The sequence below is a fragment of the Cricetulus griseus genome, chromosome 5 (genome assembly GCF_003668045.3).
Source record: "Cricetulus griseus strain 17A/GY chromosome 5, alternate assembly CriGri-PICRH-1.0, whole genome shotgun sequence".
NCBI lineage: Eukaryota > Metazoa > Chordata > Mammalia > Rodentia > Cricetidae > Cricetulus > Cricetulus griseus.
In genome coordinates this window covers 39,951,198-39,976,831 of record NC_048598.1, presented here as the reverse complement: position 1 = coordinate 39,976,831, position 25,634 = coordinate 39,951,198, and the positions used below count along the sequence as shown (strand labels likewise).

At 41.4% G+C, this 25,634-nt stretch overlaps 1 protein-coding gene across 1 annotated transcript in view; it reads left to right on the top strand.

The window, feature by feature from the left end:
• The window catches only part of Niban1 (niban apoptosis regulator 1), a 152,364-nt gene that overhangs the window by 39,784 nt on the left and 86,946 nt on the right, over positions 1-25,634 (top strand). The gene's annotated exons all lie outside the window — the stretch shown is intronic.

The following is a 25,634-nucleotide window of genomic DNA, read 5'->3' as shown; positions in this document are numbered from 1 at the left end:
TGGCCTGAAAAGAAAACCTAGGTGGGTAAATTCCAAGACCCAAATCCAGACACACCAACCAAATCCAGAGTCTTTAAAATGTTAACCTGAGATCTCAAAAGAGGCATACTTCTTCTCCAGGAACTGTTAGTGCCTAAAGCTCAACTTGAGTCTAGTGGCAGGAATTTAGTTAAAAAAAAAAAAAATCCTAGTCACCCCGGCCGTGGTGTCACATGCCTTTAATCCCAGTACTCGGGAGGCAGAGGCAGGCTGATATATCTCTGAGTTCAAGACCAGCCTGGTCTACAAGAGCTAGTTCCAGGACAGCCTCCAAAGCCACAGAGAAGCCCTGTCTCGAAAAACAAATAAACAAAAAATCCTAGTCCACAGCTGGCTCATAATGATGTATTTGAATGGATTTCTTTCAAAATAAATCCCAGTGTTTGGGGGCAGAGTGCAGAAACAGGTGGATCTCAGGAGCTCACTGGCCAACAGATCTCGATAAAACAGCAAGCCCCAGGTTCAATGAGAGACCCTGTGGAGAGTGGTTGAGGTCAACACCCAGAATTGACCTCTGTAATCCACATGGGCACGCACACACCACATGTGCACTCATACTCACACACAGACACACACATAATAATAATAAATACAATTATGTTTTTACTTATATTCATTACCTACAGTAATCTTGATCTCCTTTCTAGTTTCACAACCTACACACACACACCTTTAAATCTAGCCTTGGCATATGGGAGAAAAGTTTTGGTGTTTGTTTTTCTCTGACGATTCATTACATTTATATAATGATTTCTAGTGTCATTCCATTTTCCTGGAAATGTCGTGGTTGTATTTTTCTTTACCACTGAATGAACTTATATGATATATATATAATCTGTGTGTGTGTGTATGTATGTATGTGTGTGTGTGTGTGTGTGTATATATATATATATGTATATATATGTATATATATATATATATTATATATCTTCTCCATCTGTTTGCTGGCAGGCATGTAGGCTGTTCTCATTTCCTGGCTATTATGAAGAGTGCAGCAATAAACATAGATGTGTAGGTATCTCTGTGGTTGACTTAGAGTCCTTTTGGATATATGCCCAAAAGTGACATACCTGGGTCATATTTAAACCAGACATTTCTGTAGCCGGTGTTCAAACTATATATTAAATAGAGTAATATTCAAGTCTTGTCCCAATGTAATAGAGATATAAATAATAATAACATTAAATGGGTGCTGTTGAAATATTGATGGAAATAGCCCCAGATGCAAAAGTTAATAAATCTAGGTTATTTTCAAATGAAAAATGTGAATTTATGAGCACTAGATTTTTTATATGCCCAGGGGCCCTATGGAGACTCCTGTTTGAAAACGTGAGCATGAAATTATATAAATGTATGGGACAGTGCCCAGCATTACCTCCAGTTATCTTAATGCAAGGCAAGGGGGGATCAAAAGTGGGCACATGGACCCAAAAGGGTTTATGGGAGATGCAGCGTTTGGGAGAGGCTAGAATAGTGGATCCTCTGGGTAGCAAATGGACAGTGATTACCTTATGCTGACTGAATAAATTTTGAACGATGGGCTGGATTCCCACAGGGGTATTGCATGGACCTGGGAACTGGCAGGAACAGTTTGACAGGTGCAGTTATGTAGCGTGTGTGAACTGGCTGTCCACAGAGTACTGACAGGACTTTCTGTGGTAGAGTAGGGAGTTAATCCATTTCTGTCTCCACTGGACTATTGAGTTTAAGACGAGTTTAAGACTGTACTTCCCACATGCTTCATCCCGCTTTTGCTCTGAAAGAGCTTTAGGCAGTCCTTGGCAGGGATAAAGAAGTCATTTTTGTTTGGTAACAAACAATCAACATCCCTCTTCCCCTGCTACTTCCCTGGAAAAACCCCAGATATAAAGAGACTGACTGCTGGGGGTGGCAGCATATGACTTTAATCTCAGTTGTGTGCCACCACCAGAGGCAGGTGGATCTCTGTGAGTTTGAGGCCAGCCTGGTTTATAGAGTGAGTTCCAAGATAGGCAGAGCTACACAGAGAAACACTGTTTTGAAAAACCAAAAAGAAAGAACGAAAGAAAGAAAGGAAGAAAGAAAGAAAAAGAAAGAAAGGAAGAAAGAAAGAGACTGTTGTATAGTTTTATAGCTAGAGTCATCTGAGAGGCAGTAGTCATAATTAAGAAATTGCCCCCAGGCTGGCCGTTGGTGGCACACGCCTTTAGTCCCAGCACTCAGGAGGTAGAGGCAGGTGGATCTCTGAATTCGAGGCCAGCCTGGTCTCCAGAGCGAGTGCCAGGATAGGCTCCAAAGTTACATAGAGAAACCCTGTCTCGAGAAAAAAAAAAAAAAAGAAAAGAAAGGAAAAGAAATTGCCCCAGTAAGATTGGCCTGTAGAGCATTTTCTTATTTAGTGGTTGATGGGGGCGGGGCAGCCCATTGTGAGTGGGACCATCCTGGGCTGGTGATCCTGGGTTCTATAAGACAGCAGGCTGAGCAAGCCATGAGGAGCAAGCCAGTAAACAGCATTCCTTTCCAGCTTCTAAATCAGCTCCTGCCTCCAGGTTCCTGTCCTGTTTGTGCTCCTGCTCTGACTTCCTTTGATGATGAATTGTGATAAGCGTAACTGAAAAACCCCTTCCTCCCCAAGTTGCTTTGGTCACGGTGTTTCATCACAGCAGTAGAAACCCTAACTAGGACAATGACCCTGTAAGGACTAAAAGCAGGGTAGTTCTCCTCCATGTCCAAGTTCTCCTTTCCTCAAGTATGGACTAGAACATTAGGGAAAGCTAATAAGCTTTTTAAAGATAATCACAGAAATCAAATAAAAAAAAAAGCGAGAAGGGAGAAAAATCACAAAATTTGGATGAATTGATATACTGTATCCACCAATATACTTCAACCCATGGTTTTCTGTACATTTTAGATTGTCTCAAGAAATAAGCCAAAATTATTTTTTTAAAAATTAAAGTAATGGATAAATGAAAAACTGGGTGGATCAAAGCATTTGTCATCAAGTCTGGCAGACTGAGTTTGATCCCTGGGACCCAGGGCTAAAGGAGAGAACTGACTCTTTATAAGTGCCCTGACCTCTATACAGATGGTCAGGGTTCTCTGTGGAGTGCTGAAGAAAGAGGTCACTACAAGATGAAATGTAAGGCTTATATGGCAGCAGGAAGGGCTAGCCTCTCTGAAGAACTAAACTCCAGCATAGCCGAACAGCTGTACAAAGGCTTATTTATTGATTGCTACACAAAATATTTCCTCATACCAAGGTCCCTAACCTAATTTACATGACTCTAGTCCTTTATTATATATCATTTGCAGTATACAATAATACAGAAAGTCTCGGGATGGCTGCAACGCCCCTTCCGTAAAACAATTCTACAAATCATGGGAAACGGTCATTGTTTTCCACAATGATTCTTCAAGGTCAAAGTACATCTAGAAAACATCTGTTGATGCTAACATCTACCCTAATACGGTGACAATTCCTACAACATACACACACACACACACACACACACACACACACACGCACGCACGCACGCACGCACGCACACGCACGCACGCACGCACGCACGCACATGCACACACACACACACAGAGAGAGAGAGAGAGAGAGAGAGAGAGAGAGAGAGAGAGAGAGATGTGGGGGGCTATGCATATGCAGGAATAGTTCGGGCATTGTCAAATCTGAAGGAAGAGAGAGCCATGGAGAAGGTACTAAAGACAGAACTAACCGTGGGGTTTCATGGACTTGACTGTGACCTCAGCTGCAAGCAGTCCATTGACTCATGAGCCCTTAGGAAAATGAGTGCTAATTGTGCTTAACAGTCATCCTGTACTATATCCGGATGGGTCACCTAGCTCCTCACTGCTTTGCCATTCCTTGTATTTCTTCTGGGATTTGGCACCTGTGTCTGTTTTCCAGTATTGTTTGGCATGGACAGGCAGTCCTTTATTTGTTTCTCTGTAGTAACAGGCAACTCAGCTTCCTTTCCCTATTGTTTAGCTATGATGAAAGCAATTGACTGTGACTTTAGACAATAAAATGAGGGTTTGTAAACTTGTCCACTATTACTGAGCTTAGCCTGCAACCCCATTTTCATACCTTTCTGCTTACACCATAGGTTCTTTTCGTTTCAGTTTGGAATCTGTGATTTTTGAAAGACATGTAAAGTGTCCATTAAGTTAAACACTAACCATAAACAAGGCTTAAAGTGACAGCATAATGAACAGTTGAGACCAAGTTTGTGCATGCATGACCAGAGTCCGATGGCAACTGAAAGACTGTCTCATTGTTTATAAGACACACTCTGGGGCCAGCGGTTGTAGCTCAGTTGGTAGAGTGCTTGCCTGCCCATGCATGAAGCCCTGGACTTGATCTCCAGTGCTGCATAAAACTGGGCTTGGTGGCACAAGTGGGAGACAGGCAGGAAACAGGAGGAACACAGGATCAGAAGTCTAAAGTCATTCTGGTCTACATAGTGTGTTCCAGGCCAGCCTTGGGTACACTCCAAATTTATAGATGATAAAATGTGAAGAAACCGTGCATCTAAGGAACAATGGGATACATTAGCTAAAATATGACAGTGGCCAGCCTAGCTTTTGTTGAAGTGTCTCCACCCCACTAGGTCTTTCTCTCTCTCCCCGCCCCCTGTGTTCTATGCATATGTTGTATGCGTACTGTATGTGCATATGGGGGCCAGAAGTTCATGTTAAGTGTCTCTCTTTGATCACTTCTCGTTATTTCATTTTTTTCAAGTTTATTTTTATTTTATGTGTACCACTTGCATGCTTGTTGCCTGTGGAGGTGGGAAGTGGGTATCACAGCTGCTGCAAGTGGACTTACAGAGAGGTGTGAACTGCCACGTAGGTGCTAGAAACCAATGTCAGATCTTCCAGGCAAGAGCATCAAGTGCTCTTTGGCTGCTGAGTCATCTCTCTAGTTCCCAATGCCCCCTATCCACCTTCTACCAACCCCTAGTTTTGAGCCAAAGTTTCTCACTAAACCTGGATTTCATCAGTTCAGTTAGCCTTGCCCATCTACCTCTCTCTACACCTCGCTGGCCCCAAGTGCTTGAGTTATAGACGTGTTCCACTGGGCCCTGCTTTTGTATGATGCTGGGCATCTCTGCTGAGACCCTCAGGCTTGCTTTCCAGGCCCTTTACAGATTGAGCCATCTCCCCAAAACCACCTGCTCCCCCCTTTATTACAGGGAGTTTCATGTAGTCCTGGTTTGCTTTAAATGTGTTAAGTAGCCAAAGACAGCCTTGAACTCTTAATCCTCTTGCTTTATCTCCCAGGAGCTAGGATTACAGGTATGTACTCTACATCCAGCTCTTTTATTTTCAGAAGACTAAATTGTTGCACTAGAATTGCATCCCTTTGTGGTTCTGGTTTCCTGATACATGCTAACAGGTGCCCTACTGCTAAATGCATGTACATTGACCACATTCACATTAGAAAAGGGCTCCGCTGGGTGGGAGGTAGAAACTGAACATCTACACACTTGAACTGTTTCTCCAAATTGGTACACGAAGAAGCAAGGCCTTTTGCTGCTCTCTGCCTGTTATACGTACCAGTTAGAAGTCCATTTAATGAATTACTTTGGGATGTTTTTGTCTGGTTTACTTCCTGTCGTCCCATATTTCATAATTAATATCTTTTTGTATTGAAATCACTTAACATATCCTCCATGAGTCAGTTCATTCATTGCCATCTGAGCATGCTCATTTCAGGAATTCCCCTAATACAGAGAGCACTCTACAAATAGAGATGCGGGGAACCTGCCAAAGGAAATTAAACTGTCATTCTTCTCGGTTGCAGAAGTCTGTGTTTTATCTATGTTTTGGCAGCCATCATTCTGAATTGAGGAGATATCAAACTTTCTCCTCAGCAGAGTGCTTAGAGTGTAATCTCTGCAGACTTTGCTCTTCATTGCTCATTATTTGCAAGATGGGAAGGTGTGAGTTTAATGCCATGGTTTTTACTCCAGTTGCCCACTAGAAAAGGACAGGGTGAAGTTGTGAAAGAGGCCAAAGCAAAGCTCAGCAAACTATCAATAGTTCTGAAAAATCTGTGCAAGAATAATCACCATACTGGCTGCTTCTTTTTGTAGCACCAGAGTCACTGGCACAAGAGCTGACAAGTTTCACCGTGGAAAGGAGTGAACGACCCTTCTGGAATTCCCTTGGGTAGAATTGTTCTTAGTTCCTGTTTTGATTTACCCTGATTATTGTTTCCAGAGGACAGTTCTAGTCTGCTGGGGATAGTCTTGGCAGCTGACTAGATGATGAAATATGACAGTATTTAAAGTCTCAAGCACAATGTTCAGCAACAGACATCTTTCTTTTAGCATTTGAGATATTTAGCAATTAGATATCATATTTAGCATGCTGACTAAGCATTGACAGAGCTAACACAGATAGCCGATGCTTGCTTTGTTGTTGTGTTAAGGAAAAAAATACAACTCAAATTTAAATATATGATCCATTTGGTGGGTTAAAAAAATAAGACCCAATTTTATTTGGCAATTCTCACAAAAGTGAGTTTTATATTTAAAAGAATGCCTCTCTCTCTCTCTCTCTCTCTCTCTCTCTCTCTCTCTGTGTGTGTGTGTGTGTGTGTGTGTGTGTGTGTGTGTGTAGAAAAAAGTCACAGTGATTTGCTGTTCACAAAACTCAAGTTGGCATATACCTACTTATCTTTTAGAAAACCAGATTTAATATTTATTGTTTAGTAGGTCAAGGGATGGCACTGTTTGGAAGTATTTAAAACATTATGATTTTAGGGTACTGGAGTGTTTAAATGAGAAGAAAAGTAATTGCTCGTTAGACACCCTGAATTGTTTATTTCAAATTCAGTTTTTGGTGTGACAGTTTATTTTGTGATTATATGGTTATCATACAACCATTTTATTTAGGCAAATATGGTGTTTTCTTAGCAGATTATTATACTTTGATGCTAACTTTTCAATAAAAATCTTTCTTATTGCCGGGTGATGGTAGCACATGCCTTAATCCTGTTAGACCCCCGAAAACTCAAGTATCTGGGGTCCCAGGCCACGTTCTTGGTCAACCCAATCACCAGGCGGATTCGAGAGCTTGCAGCAAACTGCACGAGGCTTTATTGTAATTTAATGAGCTAACCCCATGTTAGCTTGGGTCTTTCACCCATCCGTCATGGCGGATGGCTTGGCAAAAGACGGCTCCTAGAGCCTCCCAAGAGATCTTATAGGACAGCGTAAGGGGAGTGTCTAGGGGGTATGCACAGGCTCACGATTGGTGTGCCTCCAGGCTTGGAGAGCTTGCCCTGTGTTGATTGGTCAACTGGTTGTTATGGCCCATAGGCCCTCCCAGGGTGGTTGCTATGCTCTCTACATCATTGCTGTGCGCTTGTCCGTAAAGCACACCCAGGGTCGTAAAGCATAGCGCCACCAGCTAACTTCTGATTGGTTCCTTGTCACGAGGCAGGCATCTGACTTTCTAGTGTCTAGGACAAGGTCATAGAAGCACGTGTTCTGCCGATATGGCTGCCAAAAGGGAAGCTGGTCCCTTCAATTCCAGCACTTGGGAGGCAGAGGCAGGCAGATCTCTGTGAGTTCGAGACTAGCCTTGTCTACAAGAGCTAGTTCCAGGACAGCCTCCAAAGCCACAGAGAAACCCTGTCTTGAAAAAAAAAATCATTCTTATTAAAAGATGAAGTATGCTATGAAGTATGTAGTTCTATTTGAAGAAAGATGGAATAGGTCACATATGGGTTCTGACATATCTCCTTCCAGTCATTTTTATCTATTCAGTAGGCTTCGGCTTTTTATTTCTTTGTGATCTCTCTATAGAAGAAAGTTTTGTTGTGCCCAGATTCTGAATCTCCAAAACCCCCCAAGAGACCAGATCTGATGCAAAATCAAAGAGTCTTTTTAATTTATGAGTTAACCTGGGTCCTCTGTCCCTCTGACACAGCAGGTGGAGTAGGAGGGACCTGGAGCAGTGGGGCAGGGCATATACTGGAGTAGAGCAAGGGGAGTGTCTAGGGGTCTGCTAGTTGCATAGCAACAGTCTCAGGATTGGTGCACCTCTGGGCTGGGGGAACCTGTCCTGAGTTGATTGATCAGCTGCAGCTGCAAAAAAGTTGCTGTACCTAGAGGCCATCCCAGGGCAGTTGCTACGCCTGCATTCCACTATTATCAGTTAAGCACATCCAGAGCCCACCTGCTAACAAATGATTGGTTCCTTGCCACATGAAGGATATCTGGTGGTTGCACCCTAGTGATTAGTTCAAGGTCAGGCAAAGTCAGGGGCTTAGCACATGTTGCTGAGTCGGGGGGGCCTACATCTTGCTGGGTCTTTTCTTCAGCCTGTCATGGCTGCCAAAGCAGGGGGCTGGGTGAGGGGCTGGGCCCTTCAGTTTATGTTCATGTGTTTTTATTTTCTTTACTGATACATTTTTACAACCTGAGCCTTGTTTTTTAGTGAGCTGAACCATCTTTCCAGCCCCAACGTCTTGATCCTTTTGAGTACCTTTCCATAAGTCACACTCAATGTAACATCACTATGCTTTATATTTTATTACGCATGATGAAATCAAAAGCTATATTTTTGATGTGATAAACTTTTTATTTGCTTCTGTTTTTATATTACAACGTTCAAACAGCAGATAAATTACCAACTTTCACAATTAAAATATATAAGGTTGGGTGGGTGAGACCCTTCAGTGGATAAAGATACCAGTCACCAAACCATACCACCTGAATTCTACCCCGAGGTGGAAGAAGAAAACAGATTACTACAAATTGTTCTCTGATCTCTACATGTAAATACACACACACACACACACACACACACACACACACACACACACACAGAGAGAGAGAGAGAGAGAGAGAGAGAGAGAGAGAGATTGATCTACTGATTGCACATACAATTTAGTGTTGTCTTTCCATATTTAAAATGTTTCTCTTAGATTATTATTATTAATGGTTTGCCTGCATTTGACAGTAAATTTAAAGGGCTTTCCATATAATTCTTTCTCTTTTCCTGATTTCTCTTAATCATGTTCTTTTAGTCTTTTCACATGGCCACAAAAGGCTAATTGGGGCGCACTAGATGTCATTGTGATCATCCACTCACAGGCTCTGAGTCTCCATCTCAAGGCAATGCCCTTGGCCCCATAGATGAAAACTCAAACCCACTTCCTTTTTATCGTTTGCCTCATTTCCTTCTCATTCATTTCCCTTTCCTTGACTGGCACGTCTTCTGTCTTACTTAAAATCTTAACAACGAAGCTGTATTTTTCTTTCTGTGCCTAGGTGCTTGAATGAGACAAGGCTTTTCACCCTTTTTCCGTGTAAGGGGATATCCTTCCATCTGAAGATTGCTTTTGAAGTGTGTAGGATGAAAATGTATTTGGGTCATTATTTGTGTTTTGTATATTTAGTTACTTAGATGGAGACTGTTAAAGAGCCCGTGACTCATGGAAGGTACTGTCCACTCGTGTGCAGTCTGGGCTCAGTATTGAGGATGTTTACAGAGCCTGCTCCCTGGGGAGATGATGTGCAAACAGCTGCCTTTTATTCCTCACCTGCTGCCCTTACCCAGATATAGACAAGTTGAAGCACCACAGGTCCCCAATGAAAACCAGCCAAGCACAGTATGAGACAGCCACTTATCTTTTTGGGTCTCTCTCTAAATTATTTCCAAGGTAAATTTGAGTCTTATCTTTCTTTCCAGTAAGTAAATAACTTCTGATACTCAAATTGCTTAAAGTTGACTTTTTTCTGTCTCATGCTGAGTTGAGTTAAATCAACTAAGTATTTTTGGCTACACAACGGTGGCCGTCCTGAGTACATTTCTTCACATTGAAACCACCTTTTGTAAATGTGCAGTTTTGATGCTGCCTCTCATACTCTCAGAGGAAGTGTGAGCTTTAGCTGGGGCTGGGGGAAAAGGAAGGGAATTGTTCACCTCACATCACCTTGTCTCCTTAGCCCCAGGGTGCTGCCAGCAGGTTAGCCTGTTTCACCTGTGCCTCAGGACAATTCTTTTTTAAACACTCAGATTATGAGGTTATGGATCACCTTCTCTCTGTCTTTCTCATACTGAGTGACCACATATTGACCACATTATTTTTTTTAGGAAGAGAATTTTGACAAATTATTATTCATGTGAACTCAGGCTCTCTAATGAAGGGAAAACAAATATACCTACCAGGTATGAAAAAGCAGGGCCGTTTTGGACGAGAATTTCTGAGAGAATTTCAGAGGTATGACTTCTAAGTTTAAATGTTGGCATGTGTGTTCTGTTCTGCATTTGTTTGCTCTGGAGTCCTGTGGAGGGAGTCTGAGATGGTGAGCCAGGAAAGTATACATGATATAGAGCTAATATCTAAATGGCAAACCAACAAGTATTTGTGAAGTCTTATTTATGTGTCCTGTGATGGTTTTTCGTTCCCAGGAGCAAACAAAAGGAATGCATTTTCAGTGAGCTGCTGAATTAGAGAGAAAGGGCACCTGCACTTGTCACCAGCTACAGTGAAGAAGCAGATTCTCAGGCAGGGTGTAGGTGAAGGGCTACGTGAATGCAGAAGTGTAGGGAAGGGAGCAATTCACGTCAATTCAAGTGGGTGGAAGTTAGCAGAGCCTTCTGGGCAGATTTTCAGTTTGATTTTGAGGATGAATTGGAGTTTTTCTGAGTCTCTGGGTTCCAGGAAAAGCGGTCATTATCAGCAGGAGATCCGGGATTTGCTGTGCTTAAAAGCCTTGAGCAAGGCGATGTCACCAGTGCCTCCAAGGATGATGGTATCACCAGGGTGCTGTGTGGATAGAGGAGTTAGAGATAAGAGCTGAGCCAGGGTGATTTTTTACTACAGGAGGGACCTAATTAGCTGTGCACTGTAGAGCATGTTGCCTCTGCTGATGCGATGAGTGAGGGTCAGATTCAGTTAGTTTGCTTGTTTGAGACAGGGTCTCATTCTGTATATCAGGCTGGCCTGGAATTCCTATGTAATGCAAGATGACCTCAAACTGATGCGGGAGTCCTCTTGCCTCAGCAGCCTCAGCAGCCTTTGGCGTGCTGAGATCACAAGTAGGAACGCCTGTGTCCAGATTGAAGATCAGATTTGAAGGGGAGTGAGCATAAGCAAGAGGGAAGGCAGGAGCTCACTGATGGAACGTTTCTTGGAATAGATGAAGGTCTGTACCAAATGCACGCCTTTAATCCCTGCATTCCGGAGGCAGAGGCAGGCCAATCTCTTGTGAGTTTGAGGCCAGCCTGGTCTGCAGAGCTAGTCCAGGACAGCCTCCAAAGCCACAGAGAAACCCTGTCTTGCAAAACCAAAAAAAAAAAAAGTTGGTAAAGAGGTCGAATTCCAGAGTCATAGGTGAGGTCAAATGGTAGGCTTTGGTGAGTATAGTCCTGGAAGGTGGAGAAGAAAGGGAAAACTTGAGGTTTCCATTACAGATAACCAGGTAAGTAAACATGATATACTTACCTTGAATGAAAGGTGAATCCTTTCATTGAGTTGGAGGACAATTTTGAAGTGCCTAGTGGTCTTCATGTGGAATTACTTAGCAGGAAAGAGTTAGGCACACATATGAGAGATCTAGAGAGCCTGGGGCAGCAGACACTCACATAAGGATCATTTGAGTGTGCAGCCTGCCCTTTGGCCTTCGTGTTCCTCAGGGAAAGAGTGGTTGATGGAGAAGTAGATGAGGCACTGTTTCAAGAGATTTGCTTATGAAAGAAGAAAAGGGCCACAGCTAACTGAGCGGGAGACTTGAGTTTTGCTTTGCTTTGTTTTCCTTCAGGACTTGAGGAAGGTTGTGTGGGGTGATGATCCAAGATAGAGGAGATGATCAATATGGTGTCACTTCCTTTTTAGTCAAACAGGAAGGAAGAAAGTATATAGTGAGATGAACTTGGAGCTGGATAGGAGAGAAATGAAACTTCAGTTTCCTTAAAAAGAACGAGGAAGTCTTCTTAGAATAAAGAGAGGGTATGGAAGGGGGTTGAGGACACTTATGTAGATGTAATGCCACTTTTGAAAAGTGGAACTGGAATTGGGGATAAGAAAATGGTTTGAGGACTGGTGAAGGTCCAGTCAAGGCTGAGCTCATTTTTTTTTTTTTTTTTTCATGGAGACAGCACAGAGCTTTGCACTATGAGCTGTATAGCTGGGAAGCCATGACAAGTTGTGAGAAAAACAGGTAGATATGTAGACACAGGGCTAGAAACTGGGAGAAATGTGAACAAATGCAATTAGAGGTAAGAAGACTGAAGTTAATTTTGACTGTGATATTAAAAGACAGGCCTGTGTGTGTGGGGGGGGGCAAGGGAGGAGTTTCATGTCTGCAATCGCAAACACTCAGGAGGCTGAGGCAGAGGGATCATGGCATGTTCAAGGCCAGCATCAGCTCCATAGTGAGATGCTGTTTCAAAAGCAAACAAACAACAACAACAAAAATCCAAACCACAAACAAACCCACAAACTACAAAATCTGAGGGAGAAGCAGATATGGTATCACTTTTTGTAATGTTAATAAATATAAAATAATTTTCTATTGTGAAATAATTTTCTATTGTGTTAAATGTTAAAAGGCAACTTACAATCTTATCCTGAAAATTAGTTTGCTTAAAAAAGACCTTCAACGTATGTATAAATGTATGTATACGTTAGTTATACAAGGGATACAAGGATAAAAGGAAGTTAATGTGCCATTTTATATTTTGCACGTATCTAATTTATCCTCCATTTACTGCAGTAACAAACAAGAATCAAACATTTATAGTTAGACCAACAATATCATGTAAATGTTACAATTAAATACATTTTAAAAATTCAAATACAAAGTTCAAGTGATGTTCCCAGCCCTAGTTTTGTCCCCTCCTCCCCCAGGTTTGCATAGAACTAAGTTATTTGCTGCACCTTTCTTTTTGCCATTTTTTTGTGTTCCCTTGTTTGGTATCTGGTACAAAGCAGACCTAAGAGTATTCATTTATATTATCACATCAGCTTCCTGGGTGAGAGGGGCCACAGAAACATTAGCACAGAACATTTAAGTGGTTACTTTCCCTGAATGGTCTGTAGCTTCTGTTGAAGAGGAAAGGATCCCACTACAGTCCCTTAAGAGTTGGTCTGCAGGATGGGAACCCCTGGGTTCCAAAGCTTTGGGACTCTCTGTGGATGCTGTGTGATACATCCCTGAAGCAGCAGGAGACTCAGGAATTGACTAGAATGAAGGCTATCTGTCCAAAATTGCCCTTTAGCCCTGTTGAGGTCTTTCCCTTCTGTGTTATAAAGCCAACTAACCTGACATCACAGAGGACTTGGCTCTTCTTATCAGTCATTTACATCTCTGTGGCATAGTCACACATTTATAGTTTTCTCTTACCTCTCATCCATAGTTAACTCATCTGATTTCAAAAATTATTCACAGTCCGAAGAGATGGCTTGGTGGGGTAATGTGCTTGCCACCAGGCTTGACAAACTGAATTCAAAACCTGGGATTCATATGGTAAAGGGAGAGAACCAATACTCCCAAGTTGTCCTCTGATCTCCTAGGTATGCTGTGGCACTTGCCTGCCCATACACAAAACAAAGGAGCCTAGTGCTTTGGATCATGGAACACGATACCACCCCCACCCTAACACACACATTCTCTCTCTCTCTCTCTCTCTCTCTCTCTCTCTCTCTCTCTCTCTCTCTCTCTCTCTCTCTCCCGGAGCACCAGAGTGCTTCTCTAGTCTTTAGAGTCTTAAAGAGAATGTTAGTAATTGGGTATGTTAAGTGAGAGCCCGGACCTCCCTGGTATGTACATTTTTAGGCATCTTGCTAAATGTCCATATCTGTGATTCATTACAGTGCTGATGAATACACCAAACTGGTTCTATCCTAAGAGTCCACCTGAGAGCCACGCCACCCACAGCTTCTCTGGCCTCTTTCAGATTTAGTAGGTCTGGAGGAGGGAATAGAGTTTTCTACTTTTTTTTTTTCAAACCATTGAGGAGAATCTTAATAGCAGCAAGAAAGGAAAACACTGAGATATGTGGTCTGTATTTTCATTTTAAACGTGAGAGCATGAAGGTTTTTCTACAGACTGTAAAGATGCAAGTTAATTAAAACTAACTGGAATCTCAAGCAAGTGACTGATGCAATGATAGATCTGTTAACCTGCGTCACAGACAATGCATCTATTAGACAACACATTTATAAGCCTAGGACATTTCTTCATCTGTAAGTAATTACCTTTCTTGTAATGCCTGTATCTTTTATCTGGAGAGTTTCATGCCCTCTGAAAGGATTCCATTATATTACCTTCAGCAAAGTATTTGAGCAGATGGCTTCCACATCTGCAAAATGTGTTCTAGAGATAAAATAACTTGCTTAAGGTCATATTCCTAATAAGCAGTGGAGCCAATGCAATGGGATTTGGACATGCAACTTTCTCTAGTAAACCCTAGTAAACTCTGGTGCTGCTGTAAGTCCAGCTCCTCTGGCAAGGGCTGAATCTACTCTGGGGAGAAGACTGAGGTCCTGCCCTTTGATAAGAAGGACCTAACTAGTCCTTTTGTGATGTCTTTGAAACACCAGAAGCCTCCCATTGTGTGTGCTGGTGCCCGAGTCCATGGGCTTCCAGAGAGAGGCTCAATGGAGCAACTCAGGGTGCTTTACTCAGAACAAGGTAAGCAGATGACAGCCAGAAATCTGGTACACAGAAAGTCACATTTCACTAAAGGAACACAGCTCTCCTCTGCGTCCAACCATAAAGCCTCATCTACCCCCAAAGGTGACTTTGCCAAGTGGAAATAACAATTCCTATTCACATCTAGATAGTCCTTCCTGTACTCTAAAATTTCAATATATACAACTGTGTTTATTTCTTACATAGTGTGTGCCTCATACAACCTGTGCTTTTGTATGTGTGTGGAGGTCAGAGGACAACTTCTGGCCCATGTCCTACCATGTGAGTCCCATCTCAAGTTATCAGGCTTGGAGGCAAGTGCCTTTACCAACAAGCTTTCTCATCAGTCTGAGGAGCAATATTGTAAGTGTTGGTTGGAGGTGGGTGTGGTGACACATGCCTATCAGGAGAATTGTCATAAATCTCAGGCCAACCTGGGCTACACAGTCAATTCTAGGCCAGCCTGGAATAAAAGTGAGACCCTGTCTCAAAACAAAACAAAACAAAACAAAACAAAACAAAACAAAACAAAGCAAAACGAATCAAAAGGTATCCATGCTAGTTTGCAAAAATCTGCAATGTATATTAAAGGAATAGTATGCCTGAATTTATAATATGCAACCATGCCTACAATATTAATTATATGTAATGGCCATTTTCAGTTCTTCTGTGATAACTATAACTAACATGTCAAGTCTCTGTGCTGGAAGGATTCTCAGTCTGTGTTAACCGAACAGCACTCATGGCAGGCACAATCTCAGCTAGTTAGGATGATGTTTTCGATTCTTCATTAATTCTATAGCTACATAACAGACACATCTGTTGTTAATGAGGTTACAGGAGCTTGAGGACATGCTACCGATGCATCTGTGGGTAAATGACAATCTCATGATCCAATAGCATTGAAGAATGGTATAATTCTTATGGGGATTAAGGTGTCCACTTTAATTAAAGTGACATGCAATTGCTCTGTGGATTATCATTCCATTCTGCAAATTTATCCTATGTTTCTCCATATACCTGTGCACAAGGACAAAAGGTTCCTATAACCTGCATCGCTTGTAACAGACAGAGCAAATTGCAGGCATCAGCAGCAGGTAACTGATTAAACTGGTATTTTCACTTTGGACTGCATCATTTTATCCTGGAGGACTTTTTCAAGCACAGTTTGCTAAGTTACACCTCCAGAATTTTCCAGTCAGTAGATCTAGGGCTCAAGGGCAAGCAGAGTTAAAGCCCAGTCCCTGCTGTGTCCTCCATCCATGTGCAGCAGGGAGACTTTTTGCTCACACATATATCATAAAACCATTAGTCTCGTAGTAATAAATACATTGCTATTCTGATGAAAATACCTGCTATGTTTTTCCATTGGACTTGACATGATTTGCCATGAATTCATGAAAGAACATTGGATGAAAAGCATCTAAGAAAATTTGGAGAACAACCACATGGGAAGACATTGTTCTCCAGGAATAGAAATTAGTCTAATATTATAATAATTGAGACAGTATGGTACTGATTGTTCCAAAGTCAACATTAGACTGCTGGACAGAGCAGAGAGCCCCAAGAAAAACACTCAAGTAAGAAAAGTGTTGTGTATGTGTTACATACGGAAAATATGGAGTCCCAAACGATATGTAAAACAAATTCCATGTTGTAAAAGACCTTCATGTAAAAGCACTTTTGAATGAAAATGTAGACTATTTCTGTGAGCAAAAGGGGAAGGAGGGGTTTCCTAATGTAGACAAGGCTTAACTCTTACCTCATTAGCCTCTACAACTGTTGCTCAACAGAACACCATAACTGAAAAAAACAAGCACAGATTGGGAAATGATACATTCATTGTTTATGTCTGATAAGGAGTCTTTCTTGAAATTTATAAACAATGCGTGTACGTTAGTAGAAAGACATATGGGGAGAGGATGTGCATTCATGGAAAGAGAAAACCGCATGGCCAAGGAACACCTGAGAAGCTGTTCAACCTACCAATTGTAATTTTTCCCTGTTAAAATAGACAAGGCTAATATTTCTGAGGATTGGGATATAAGTTGCTGCTGCCTTGGTGGGAAGCTTGGCAATATTGAGGGTCAGTGAGATCCCGCACTTTGCCCCAGTATTCTAGATGAACATTTAGAGGAACTCACATGTACACAGCGGGAGGTTCACACATGAATGTTCACATCAGCATGGGTTGTAAGGGTGAAAGAGGAACTTAGTGAGAGGCAAAAGGAACCAAACCTTACTGTTAACTATTGTAATGAAAATGAATTTGCTAAATTGAGGCGCCTGTCTGTGTCTGTATCTATAGTGTGTTCTGATGCTTGTCAGATTTCCATTTTTGAACTGGTTGTTTTGAATTTTTTTTTGTTTTATTCCAGTGGTCTGATGTCTGTTCTGGTACTAGTGGTACAGTACTGTCTCAATTATTACAGTGGTATAATCAGGTATATGATAATTGTAATTTTAATATTATATACATGTACGCACATATACAAAATATAATATGGGTCAGAAATGAGGGAGTAAAATGACAGGTGGAGTCCAGTTGGAGAGTATGCATAACAATGCTATTAATTATATAGATACCACATAAGTTGTTGGAGTTTAAAATAATTTATCAGAATACACACTTATTTCAACATAATGGTGCCAGGTGAAGTTATAGAGCATGATAAAACCTACAGATGGGGTTACAACATTTTGTTTAAAAAATAAGTTCCCTCGGGTATAGTATTAGCATTTTATTTATCCAGGGAGACTTTACATATGTAATACCTAATATGTTGTTCTATATTCAGAAATATAAATAAAGAAAACTCACAAATACACTAATACCGTGCTAGTGGCCTGTTCAACATACTTCACCTCATTGCTCACATAAAGTTGGATGTAGAGACAAGAGAAACTTTGTTAAAGCCCATTTCAAATATTCAGATGACAGAGTTGGTCCATGCTAATACCTCTTAACCTCAATTTGTGCAAAACAAATTTGTAATAACTAGATAAGAAAACTGACTTAATTAGTGCTTTTCCCAGGGGACCTTCTGGTTCCAGCCAGCAAAGACTGCAGCTTTAATTGAGATGCTGATGCCACTTAATTGGAACACCTGAATAGGATTAAAGTGTGCTCAGATAAGGCTAGCTGGTTTCCCTGGTACCCAGAACTTTGCTGGGTTTCTGCCCTTTTTTTATGTCAACTTCTGCCAACTGGAATAAAGCCTAGCCATTGCTTTAATTCCCTTTCATAGATGACCTGTTGGAATGATTTAAGTATAGATTCCTTGATTTTCAGAGTGATTTGTTTTAAACTAATGATGTTTAGAACTTAATACATGGATGTTTGCACTAGATGTTTGCCTTGCTTTTAAATTATTGATCTAAAGTGTGGTGTCTATTAAGTAAAATAAATGGATGCTTGTGTTGGGATTCAATAATGTATTTCAACCAAGTTGTATCTGATTGAGTATATATGTAGTATAAAGAATTGGCCCATGTCATTGTGGAGGCTCACAAGTTTCAAAGTCTGTTGGCAAGGTGAAGACCCAAAAAAGCTAACAGGGTACTTTCAGTACAGATGCTGAAAGGCTGTAGCTCCTGGAAGAGCCCAAAGGCTGGAGAGGACTAATGTCTTAGAGTTGCTTTGCTGTGAAGAGACACCATGACCATGACAACTTTTATAAAGGAAAACATTTAATTGGGCTTGCTTACAGGTTCAGAGGTTTAATTCATTATCTCCTTGGCAGTAAAGCATGTTGGCATACAGGCAAACATGGTACTAGACAAGCAACTGAGAGTTCTACATCTGGTTCGGCAGGCAGCAGGAAGAGAGAGTGATCCACTGGGCCTGGCTTGAGCATCTGAGCCCACCCCCTAGTGACACACTTCCTCCAACAAGGCCACATCTCCTAATAATGTCACTCCCTGTGAGCCTAAGGGCCATTTTCATTCGAACCACAACTAATGTCCAAGTTCAGAGCTGTTAGGCAAAAGAAACGTGCCTTGAGAGAAGAGCTACTACTTGAGAGAAGAGCTCATGCAAAGATACTCTTATAGACACTTTAAGGATAGTAGCTTCTGGGTTAGGCTAATACAAAATTAGCCTTCACATCTTTTCACAAGGCTCCTTGACTGCATTCTTTTTATTACCAAGGACTGTTTACCTTCTTTCATAATAAAAGAGAAGTGTTTGAGTTTCTCCATAAAAATCGATGTAGAAATTAACAAAGGAAAATGCTCTTAACATCTTGGCACTGAGTTTTACAAATTTCACAAGTGCACTATTACTAATTAATTTTGTGACCTCAGAATGGGCAAGTTCTTTACTTGAAAAGAGGAGAGTACTTGAGACTACCATCATTATCCACTGAGTTCTGGAGCTCTGTGAATTTTACCTGTGAGGCCTGGGCTCCAAGTTGGGTTGATGTCATGAGGTCCCAGCCCAGCTATTAAACACCCTGTGAACTTAGTTTACAATTCCCTTAGAAAAGGAGTGATTTGGGATGGTCTTGTGCCATCGAAATAGTTAACATTTTGGATTTGATTCTAAGCATTTCCTGTCTAGTTTTAGGGTATCACACATGATACTTCTGTGTGCTTTTCAGTTGTGTGTCACAACTGAAGTATACTAATTAGGTGAGCCAGTTCCCAAACAGTGAAGTCTGACTTGTGTGCTGAGCTATATCCTAAGCCGTCATCAGTCAGATTCCATCTTGGGTGCTGTTTGGGTTGCTATCAAGAAAGCTGTATACAGAGATTTGGTACCTGCTGAATTCAAGTAGCTAGCAGGTCTGAATCATTTTTGTCAGTTCTCAAATCTTATAAATTAAGGCACATGAAAATATTTTTTATTACTGAGTACCCTGTCAATCTTGTAAATAGTTTCAGAATGTTAACTGGCCCACAGAAGGGTTGAATGTTCTACAAAGTTTTTCATGAAGTTTGTTAGTGCTTCCTCCTCCCTCTTCTTCTTTTGGTTTTCCTTTTTCTTTTTCTTTTTTTCTTTTGGTTTTTTGAGACAGGGGTTCTCTGTATTGCTTTGGAGCCTGTCCTGGAACTCACTCTGGAGACAGGCTGTCCTTGAACTCACAGAGATCCGCCCGCCTCTGCCTCCTGAATGCTGGGATTAAAGGCGTGCGCCACCAACGCCCGGCAATGGCATGGATTCTTAAAATAAATTATATATATATATATATATATATATATATATATATATATATATTGTGTCAGGTGTTCTGCATATGGCATGGTGCATGTGGAGGTCAGAGGACAACTTTGTGGACTCAGGCCTCTCCTTCCACCTTGACATGGGTTCTGGGTCAGGTCCCCAGTCTTTCTGGGAAAGGGGGCAGTTCCTAATTAGCTATCTCGACAGCCCAACATAGATCCCGGAGAGAGAGGAGACAGAAAATACAAAGCATATCAAACTCATAAACTGTGTGGAGATGAGGGAAGGGAAATAAGAAAAAGAAGGACATAGTTAAGAAGAAAAGCAAAGAAAAAGAGTGAGAAACCTACAAGCGGTAGCAGAGAACTTACTGTGTTAGATGGGGAAATCAGGAATAGCTGGAGGCTTGGTTTCTGGTTTGTTTTGAGCCAGGTCTGAGGGTCTTTTTTTTTAATTTGCATATTACATTCACTTGCAAAGAATTTTGTAATGATTTTGGAATACTTTGAAAGCCCATGATAAAAGATGTGCAGGAATAATTAATAATTATGATTAGACCCCCCCAACAGGCAATAGAATCTCATTCTCTCTGTTACCAATTTTCAATATTGTCCTTAGACCAGAGGAAGTTGTCTGATGGACAAAAGCATCATTCTCCTTGCAATGTCTGGAAAGTCACCTGTCAGGGCAGTTTAAATCTTTTTCACTCCTTGGAGGTCATTAGACCACTTAGAAAAGTCGCCAAATAAATAAGATTTATTCTCGCTCATCAGATGTGTCATGGGACACTGGAAGCATGCTGTGAGAAATGGCAAAGTAATCTTGAAAATTTCCAAGCACTTTATCCAAATGAAGGGGCAGGGGACAGGGGCCACTTTATCACTTCTACCTATGGCTAAAGGAAGGGGTGTGTGTGTTTATAAATGTGTGTACATGTATTTGTACAGGGGTGTGTGTGTGCATAAGTATGTGTGTACAGGTGTGTGTGTGTGTGTGTGTGTGTGTGTGTACAGGTATGTGTGTGTTTCTAGCAATACCAAAAGACAAACAACAAAACCAGAGCCCAGACCAGACTTTAGGATTAGTTTTATAAACCTGCCCCAGATTTTCTTTTAACATGGGAAAGCTGGTGGCCAAAGTGAGGCATTTATTTTTCTGTAGAATGAGGAAGTGATTGAAACTCATTAAATGGTAGAGTACCCACTCTGCCATGGACTATTGCTTTGCAAATATGTAGTGCCTATGGAACCTTCATTTACTTCTCTGTCTCTGTGGTCCTTTTCGGAAAATACTGGGTTTTTCTTGCTTCTGTCTGTTGACTGGAGCTGGCTCTTGTTCCCTTAGACATTATCTATAGCCTTTAAGGACAGAGCTCTGCCGCCACATTACAAGATGCAGGGGCTTGCTCTATGGACAGGGTTCATGAAACACTGGGTCTCTAGTGGTCTGAGGGCAAGTTCATTGCAAACTGTCCTCACCATTTTGGACATCTGAGTATGGGTTTAGAAACCTAGGACACTGGGTTGTGTTGCCTATTCCTGATATTCCTGCTTTTAGTCCAGGTGTGTACTGATTTCTGGTGACTTTAATATGCTTAATGTAAGCTCCTGGAAGCATACATATTTGTGTGTCTCTGTGGATTAACATCCAGAGTAAATCACAGAGAGCTTAACTTGGTTTATACACATCTCACCTTTACCTCATGCTGGAGTTTTTGCAAGAAGCCCATGGAATCTGCAGAGTCAAGGCTGCCCATGAATCATCCTGCCATTTCCTAGTGGAGTCTGCTAAAAGCCTGTCACCCAGCACCAGTAATAAATGTGTTCTCATTCTCTACCCCCATTCTCTCCCTTTCCCACCCTCCTCCCTCTCCCTTCCTCCCTCCCTGTCTTTACTTCAATTATGGAGAATCCAATTTATCCTCATTCTCTAAGGCATTTACTTGAAGAAAGAGAGTCCTTGGGCATCATTGTATGTAATTAGATTTTTGCACCTCTGTATTGTGAATTGGGATTTCCAATTTTCCACCCTAAGGTGTAAAGTTATGGTGCTTAGCAACCCAAGATCATAGCTGATGCTATAATTCATGAGGACTTATAAATCTCTACAATTTTAGAAACCCATGAGAAATACACACTGGCATATATCATATCTTAAAATTATTGAAATTTTGGAAGCATTTTTCTTGTTTATCAAAATTAATCTTCACCTGCAGCCTCAGCAGGTCTTTAAGAAACTGTACCAAAAGCCCACTTAGTTTTCTCTTCACGTGTAGCTCACCTCAATTCCCAGTGAAATAGCCATCTTGTTAGTGTTTTTTTGATATCTATACTTTTATCTGTCATAATAGAAAACTAACATCTTAAAAACAATAATTGATTTTTTCTTGGTACAGGAAAAGCCTCAGATCCAAATGGTAACCAAGTAACACTGGATTAAAAACTATAATATAATTTTAAAAGATTAGGAAAGAATACAACAAAATTATTGTTGAAATTGTTTTGCGTTTCATGACATAATAGTATTTTCTTGTATCTCTTTCTTATGAATAAGTTTTCTAAAAGGAATTGAGATAGAGAGACCTCCCCCTTTTAGATTATTTATAGTTACTAAGTAACAGCTGGATTAATGGGGATGAAGACTAACCTACCATAACCAGTATGATAGAGCAGAGTCTAAGTAACTGGCAAATGGATTTGAGTGAACATTATGACTGTGGGCACTGTCTTTCCAAGAACTGTCTAGACCAGTGATTCTCACCCTTCCTAATGCTGCGACCCTTTAATACAGTTCCTAATGTTGTGGTGACCCCCCAACAATAAAATTATTTTCATTGTTACTTCATAACTGTAGTTTTGCTACTGTTATGAATTGCAATATAAACATTTGTGAAAATCTGAAAAAAAAATCTGTGTTTTCTGATGACCTTAGGCAAATCCTGAGAAAGGGTCATTTCACCCCCCAAAGGGCTTGTAACCCAGAGACTGAATGAGAAAACACACAAATTCAGGTTCTTCAGGCAAAGCTTTATATATAAATTTCAGCCAGACTGCTACATGTTTTCCATCTTTTTAGACTGATCAAGTCAAACAGACCAAGAAATGATTGTTAATCATTTCAAACCTTTTCATGGCCAAAACTTATCTAAAAGCTTAGAAGGAATTAACCTGTAAGATTCTGACAAATATACATTGGGCTTTAAGGGTGTGTGCCTTTAATAATAAGTAGTTAAGCCCCAAACCTTCCTTCCTGGGGTGATATCATGGTTTTCATTAGGACTATGCCTGCTGATTTTCTTTAGTCTTGAGTATTTGCTCAGCTGTTCTCCCATCCATTCACCAAATATTTGTTGAGTGTACAAATACAGTATACCCCTTGGAGGAGAGATAAGCCGTATTTACACAGTTGTAGTAAGAGTGGCAGAATGCTGAAGGTGGTGAGATTGTTTCCAGCTGGCCAGGTCTGAAAAGGATCCTTTTGGGATTGGCATTGGCCTCTGGGCTCAAAGAGCGTGAAAATGAAGGCTGGAACTTTTATGGGGAGAAAGGAATAGGAAAGGAATAATAGATAATATACACCGGGCAAGGTCTGGATTGAGTGGAGTGGTATGATAGAAGACAGGTGGGGTGGGTTCCTTCAGTGGCAGGCTGAGAAGTTACAGGCAGTGGGGAACTATTGAGGAATATCACACAAGAAGTGACATGGTGGGGCAGCTCCATGTCACTGGAACTTGGCAGGCCAGGACCCCAGGGGTCTCTGACTTTTGTAACTAATGAGGTCTTTCCTTTACAGCCTTAAAAAGAATTTCCCGACAGTCCCAATGCCAGGAGACTGGTCTTCAGGGCTGACCATCAGTTTAGCGTGGTAACTTTATCTTGAATGGGTCCCAGGGGCCATGCTGTCCTTGCCTCTCCTGTCCCATTATTCTCAACCCTAGCCTTTCTTAGAATCCGCTGCTACTTCATAAATGAAGTGTTTCTACCATCTTTATGGATCTGTGTCTTGGTCTCAGTATCCCCTCCTCTGTTCTGCACATTTTTATTCATGTTTTAGAGCAGAGAGCTAAGTATTCAACCTTGCCGTGCTGGCACAGAGCAAATTAAGAGAATCTTATGATATTGAGAGTTAATAAAGCTCGGTAGACGATGGGGAAAGGGGGATAGATTCAAGAGACAGCGTCAAGGGGATAGAGAGATGGCTTAGCAGTTAAGAGTTCTCTGCTGCCCTGAACTGAGTTCAGTTCCCAGCACCCATACCATGAAGCCGGTAACTCTCTGAACTGCAGCTCCAGGGGATCTGACGCCCTCTACTGGTTTCTGGGAACACCTGCACACACATGGCATATACTCACACAAAGTTACATAAATTAAAAAATAGAAATAAGGGGGCTGGAGAGATGGCTCAAAGGTTAAGAGCACTGACTGCTCTTCCAGAGGACCTGAGTTCAATTCTCAGCAACCACATGGTGGCTCACAACCATCCGTTATGAGATCTGGTGCCCTCTTCTAATGTGCATATATACACGGAAGCAGAATGTTGTATACATAATAAATAAATAAATAAAATCTTTAAAAAAAAGAAATAAAACTTTGAGATAGTATAGAAATAAAAGAGACAGGATCTCACCTGGTGGTGGTGGTGCACACCTTTAATCTCAGCACTTGGGAGGCAGAGGCAGGTGGATATCTATGAGTTCGAGACCACCCTGGTCTACAAGAGCTAGTTCCAGGACAGACTCCAAAGCCACAGAGAAACCCTGCCTCGAAAACCCCCACCCCAAGAGGGGGCGGGATATGATTGAACCAAGGTGTCAGAGAGAAGGGAACTGAATGGACACTGAGATTTTGAGTCTCTGTGTTTGAAAATGGTGTTGGAAGGGCCCACAAATGCCTTTTCGGTAGAAAGCCAAAGCAAAGCTAAGCTTTGTGGTGAGAACTGTGGAACAGGCCTTTTTTGGTTTCAGTGAGGACTGCACCACAGGAGTAAATTGTTGCGGTATGATGCCCGGAACAGACCGAGCCACCAAGTAGGATTAGCAGAATTGTCTGTGTCAAAAGTGTTGATAATTCAAACAGAGAAGAGGACCTTCTGCTTGCTCCCGACTTTCTTCGACACTTTGGCCTCCTTGTGCTGGAAGGCCAGGCAAAGTGGCTTATGATACTATCATAAAGGAAGACGTCACACTGAACTGGGGACAGGGAGATGAGGGAAGTCCAATATTCTGGAATCTTGAAAACTGGAAAGAGAGCTGTTTTCTGTAGTGTTTATTTTAGGGGGGGCTTATGGACTAACTCACTTATTTGAATGTTTTCACAAAGAAATACTAAATAACACTTAAATGTATCAGTTAACAAATGGTCTGGTGCTGTTCTAGATACCTTTTTAAAAATTATTTAAGTTTATTGTATGTGCATTTGTGTGATGGCGTCAGATCTCCTGTGAGCAGCCATGCGGGTGCTGTGAATTGAACCAGGGTCCTCTGGAAGAGCAGCTAGTGCTCTTAACCATTGAGCCATCTCTCCAGCCCCTAGATACTTTTTTTAAAAAAAGTGTTTAATATTTCATTTACTCCCCATGAAATCCTGTGATGGGGTTCCTCATTATTTTACAGGTGGGAGGATTGGGGTTCAGTGTAACACAGATACTAACTCTGCTTTTTGCCTGGACTTGATTCATGCTAATATTTTATGGAGTTGAGTGGTTTTTTTTTTTCAGTTTTTCTTTTGAGACAGGGGCCTCACTTTATAGCCCACATTGGCATTGAATGGCTAAGTGCTGCAATT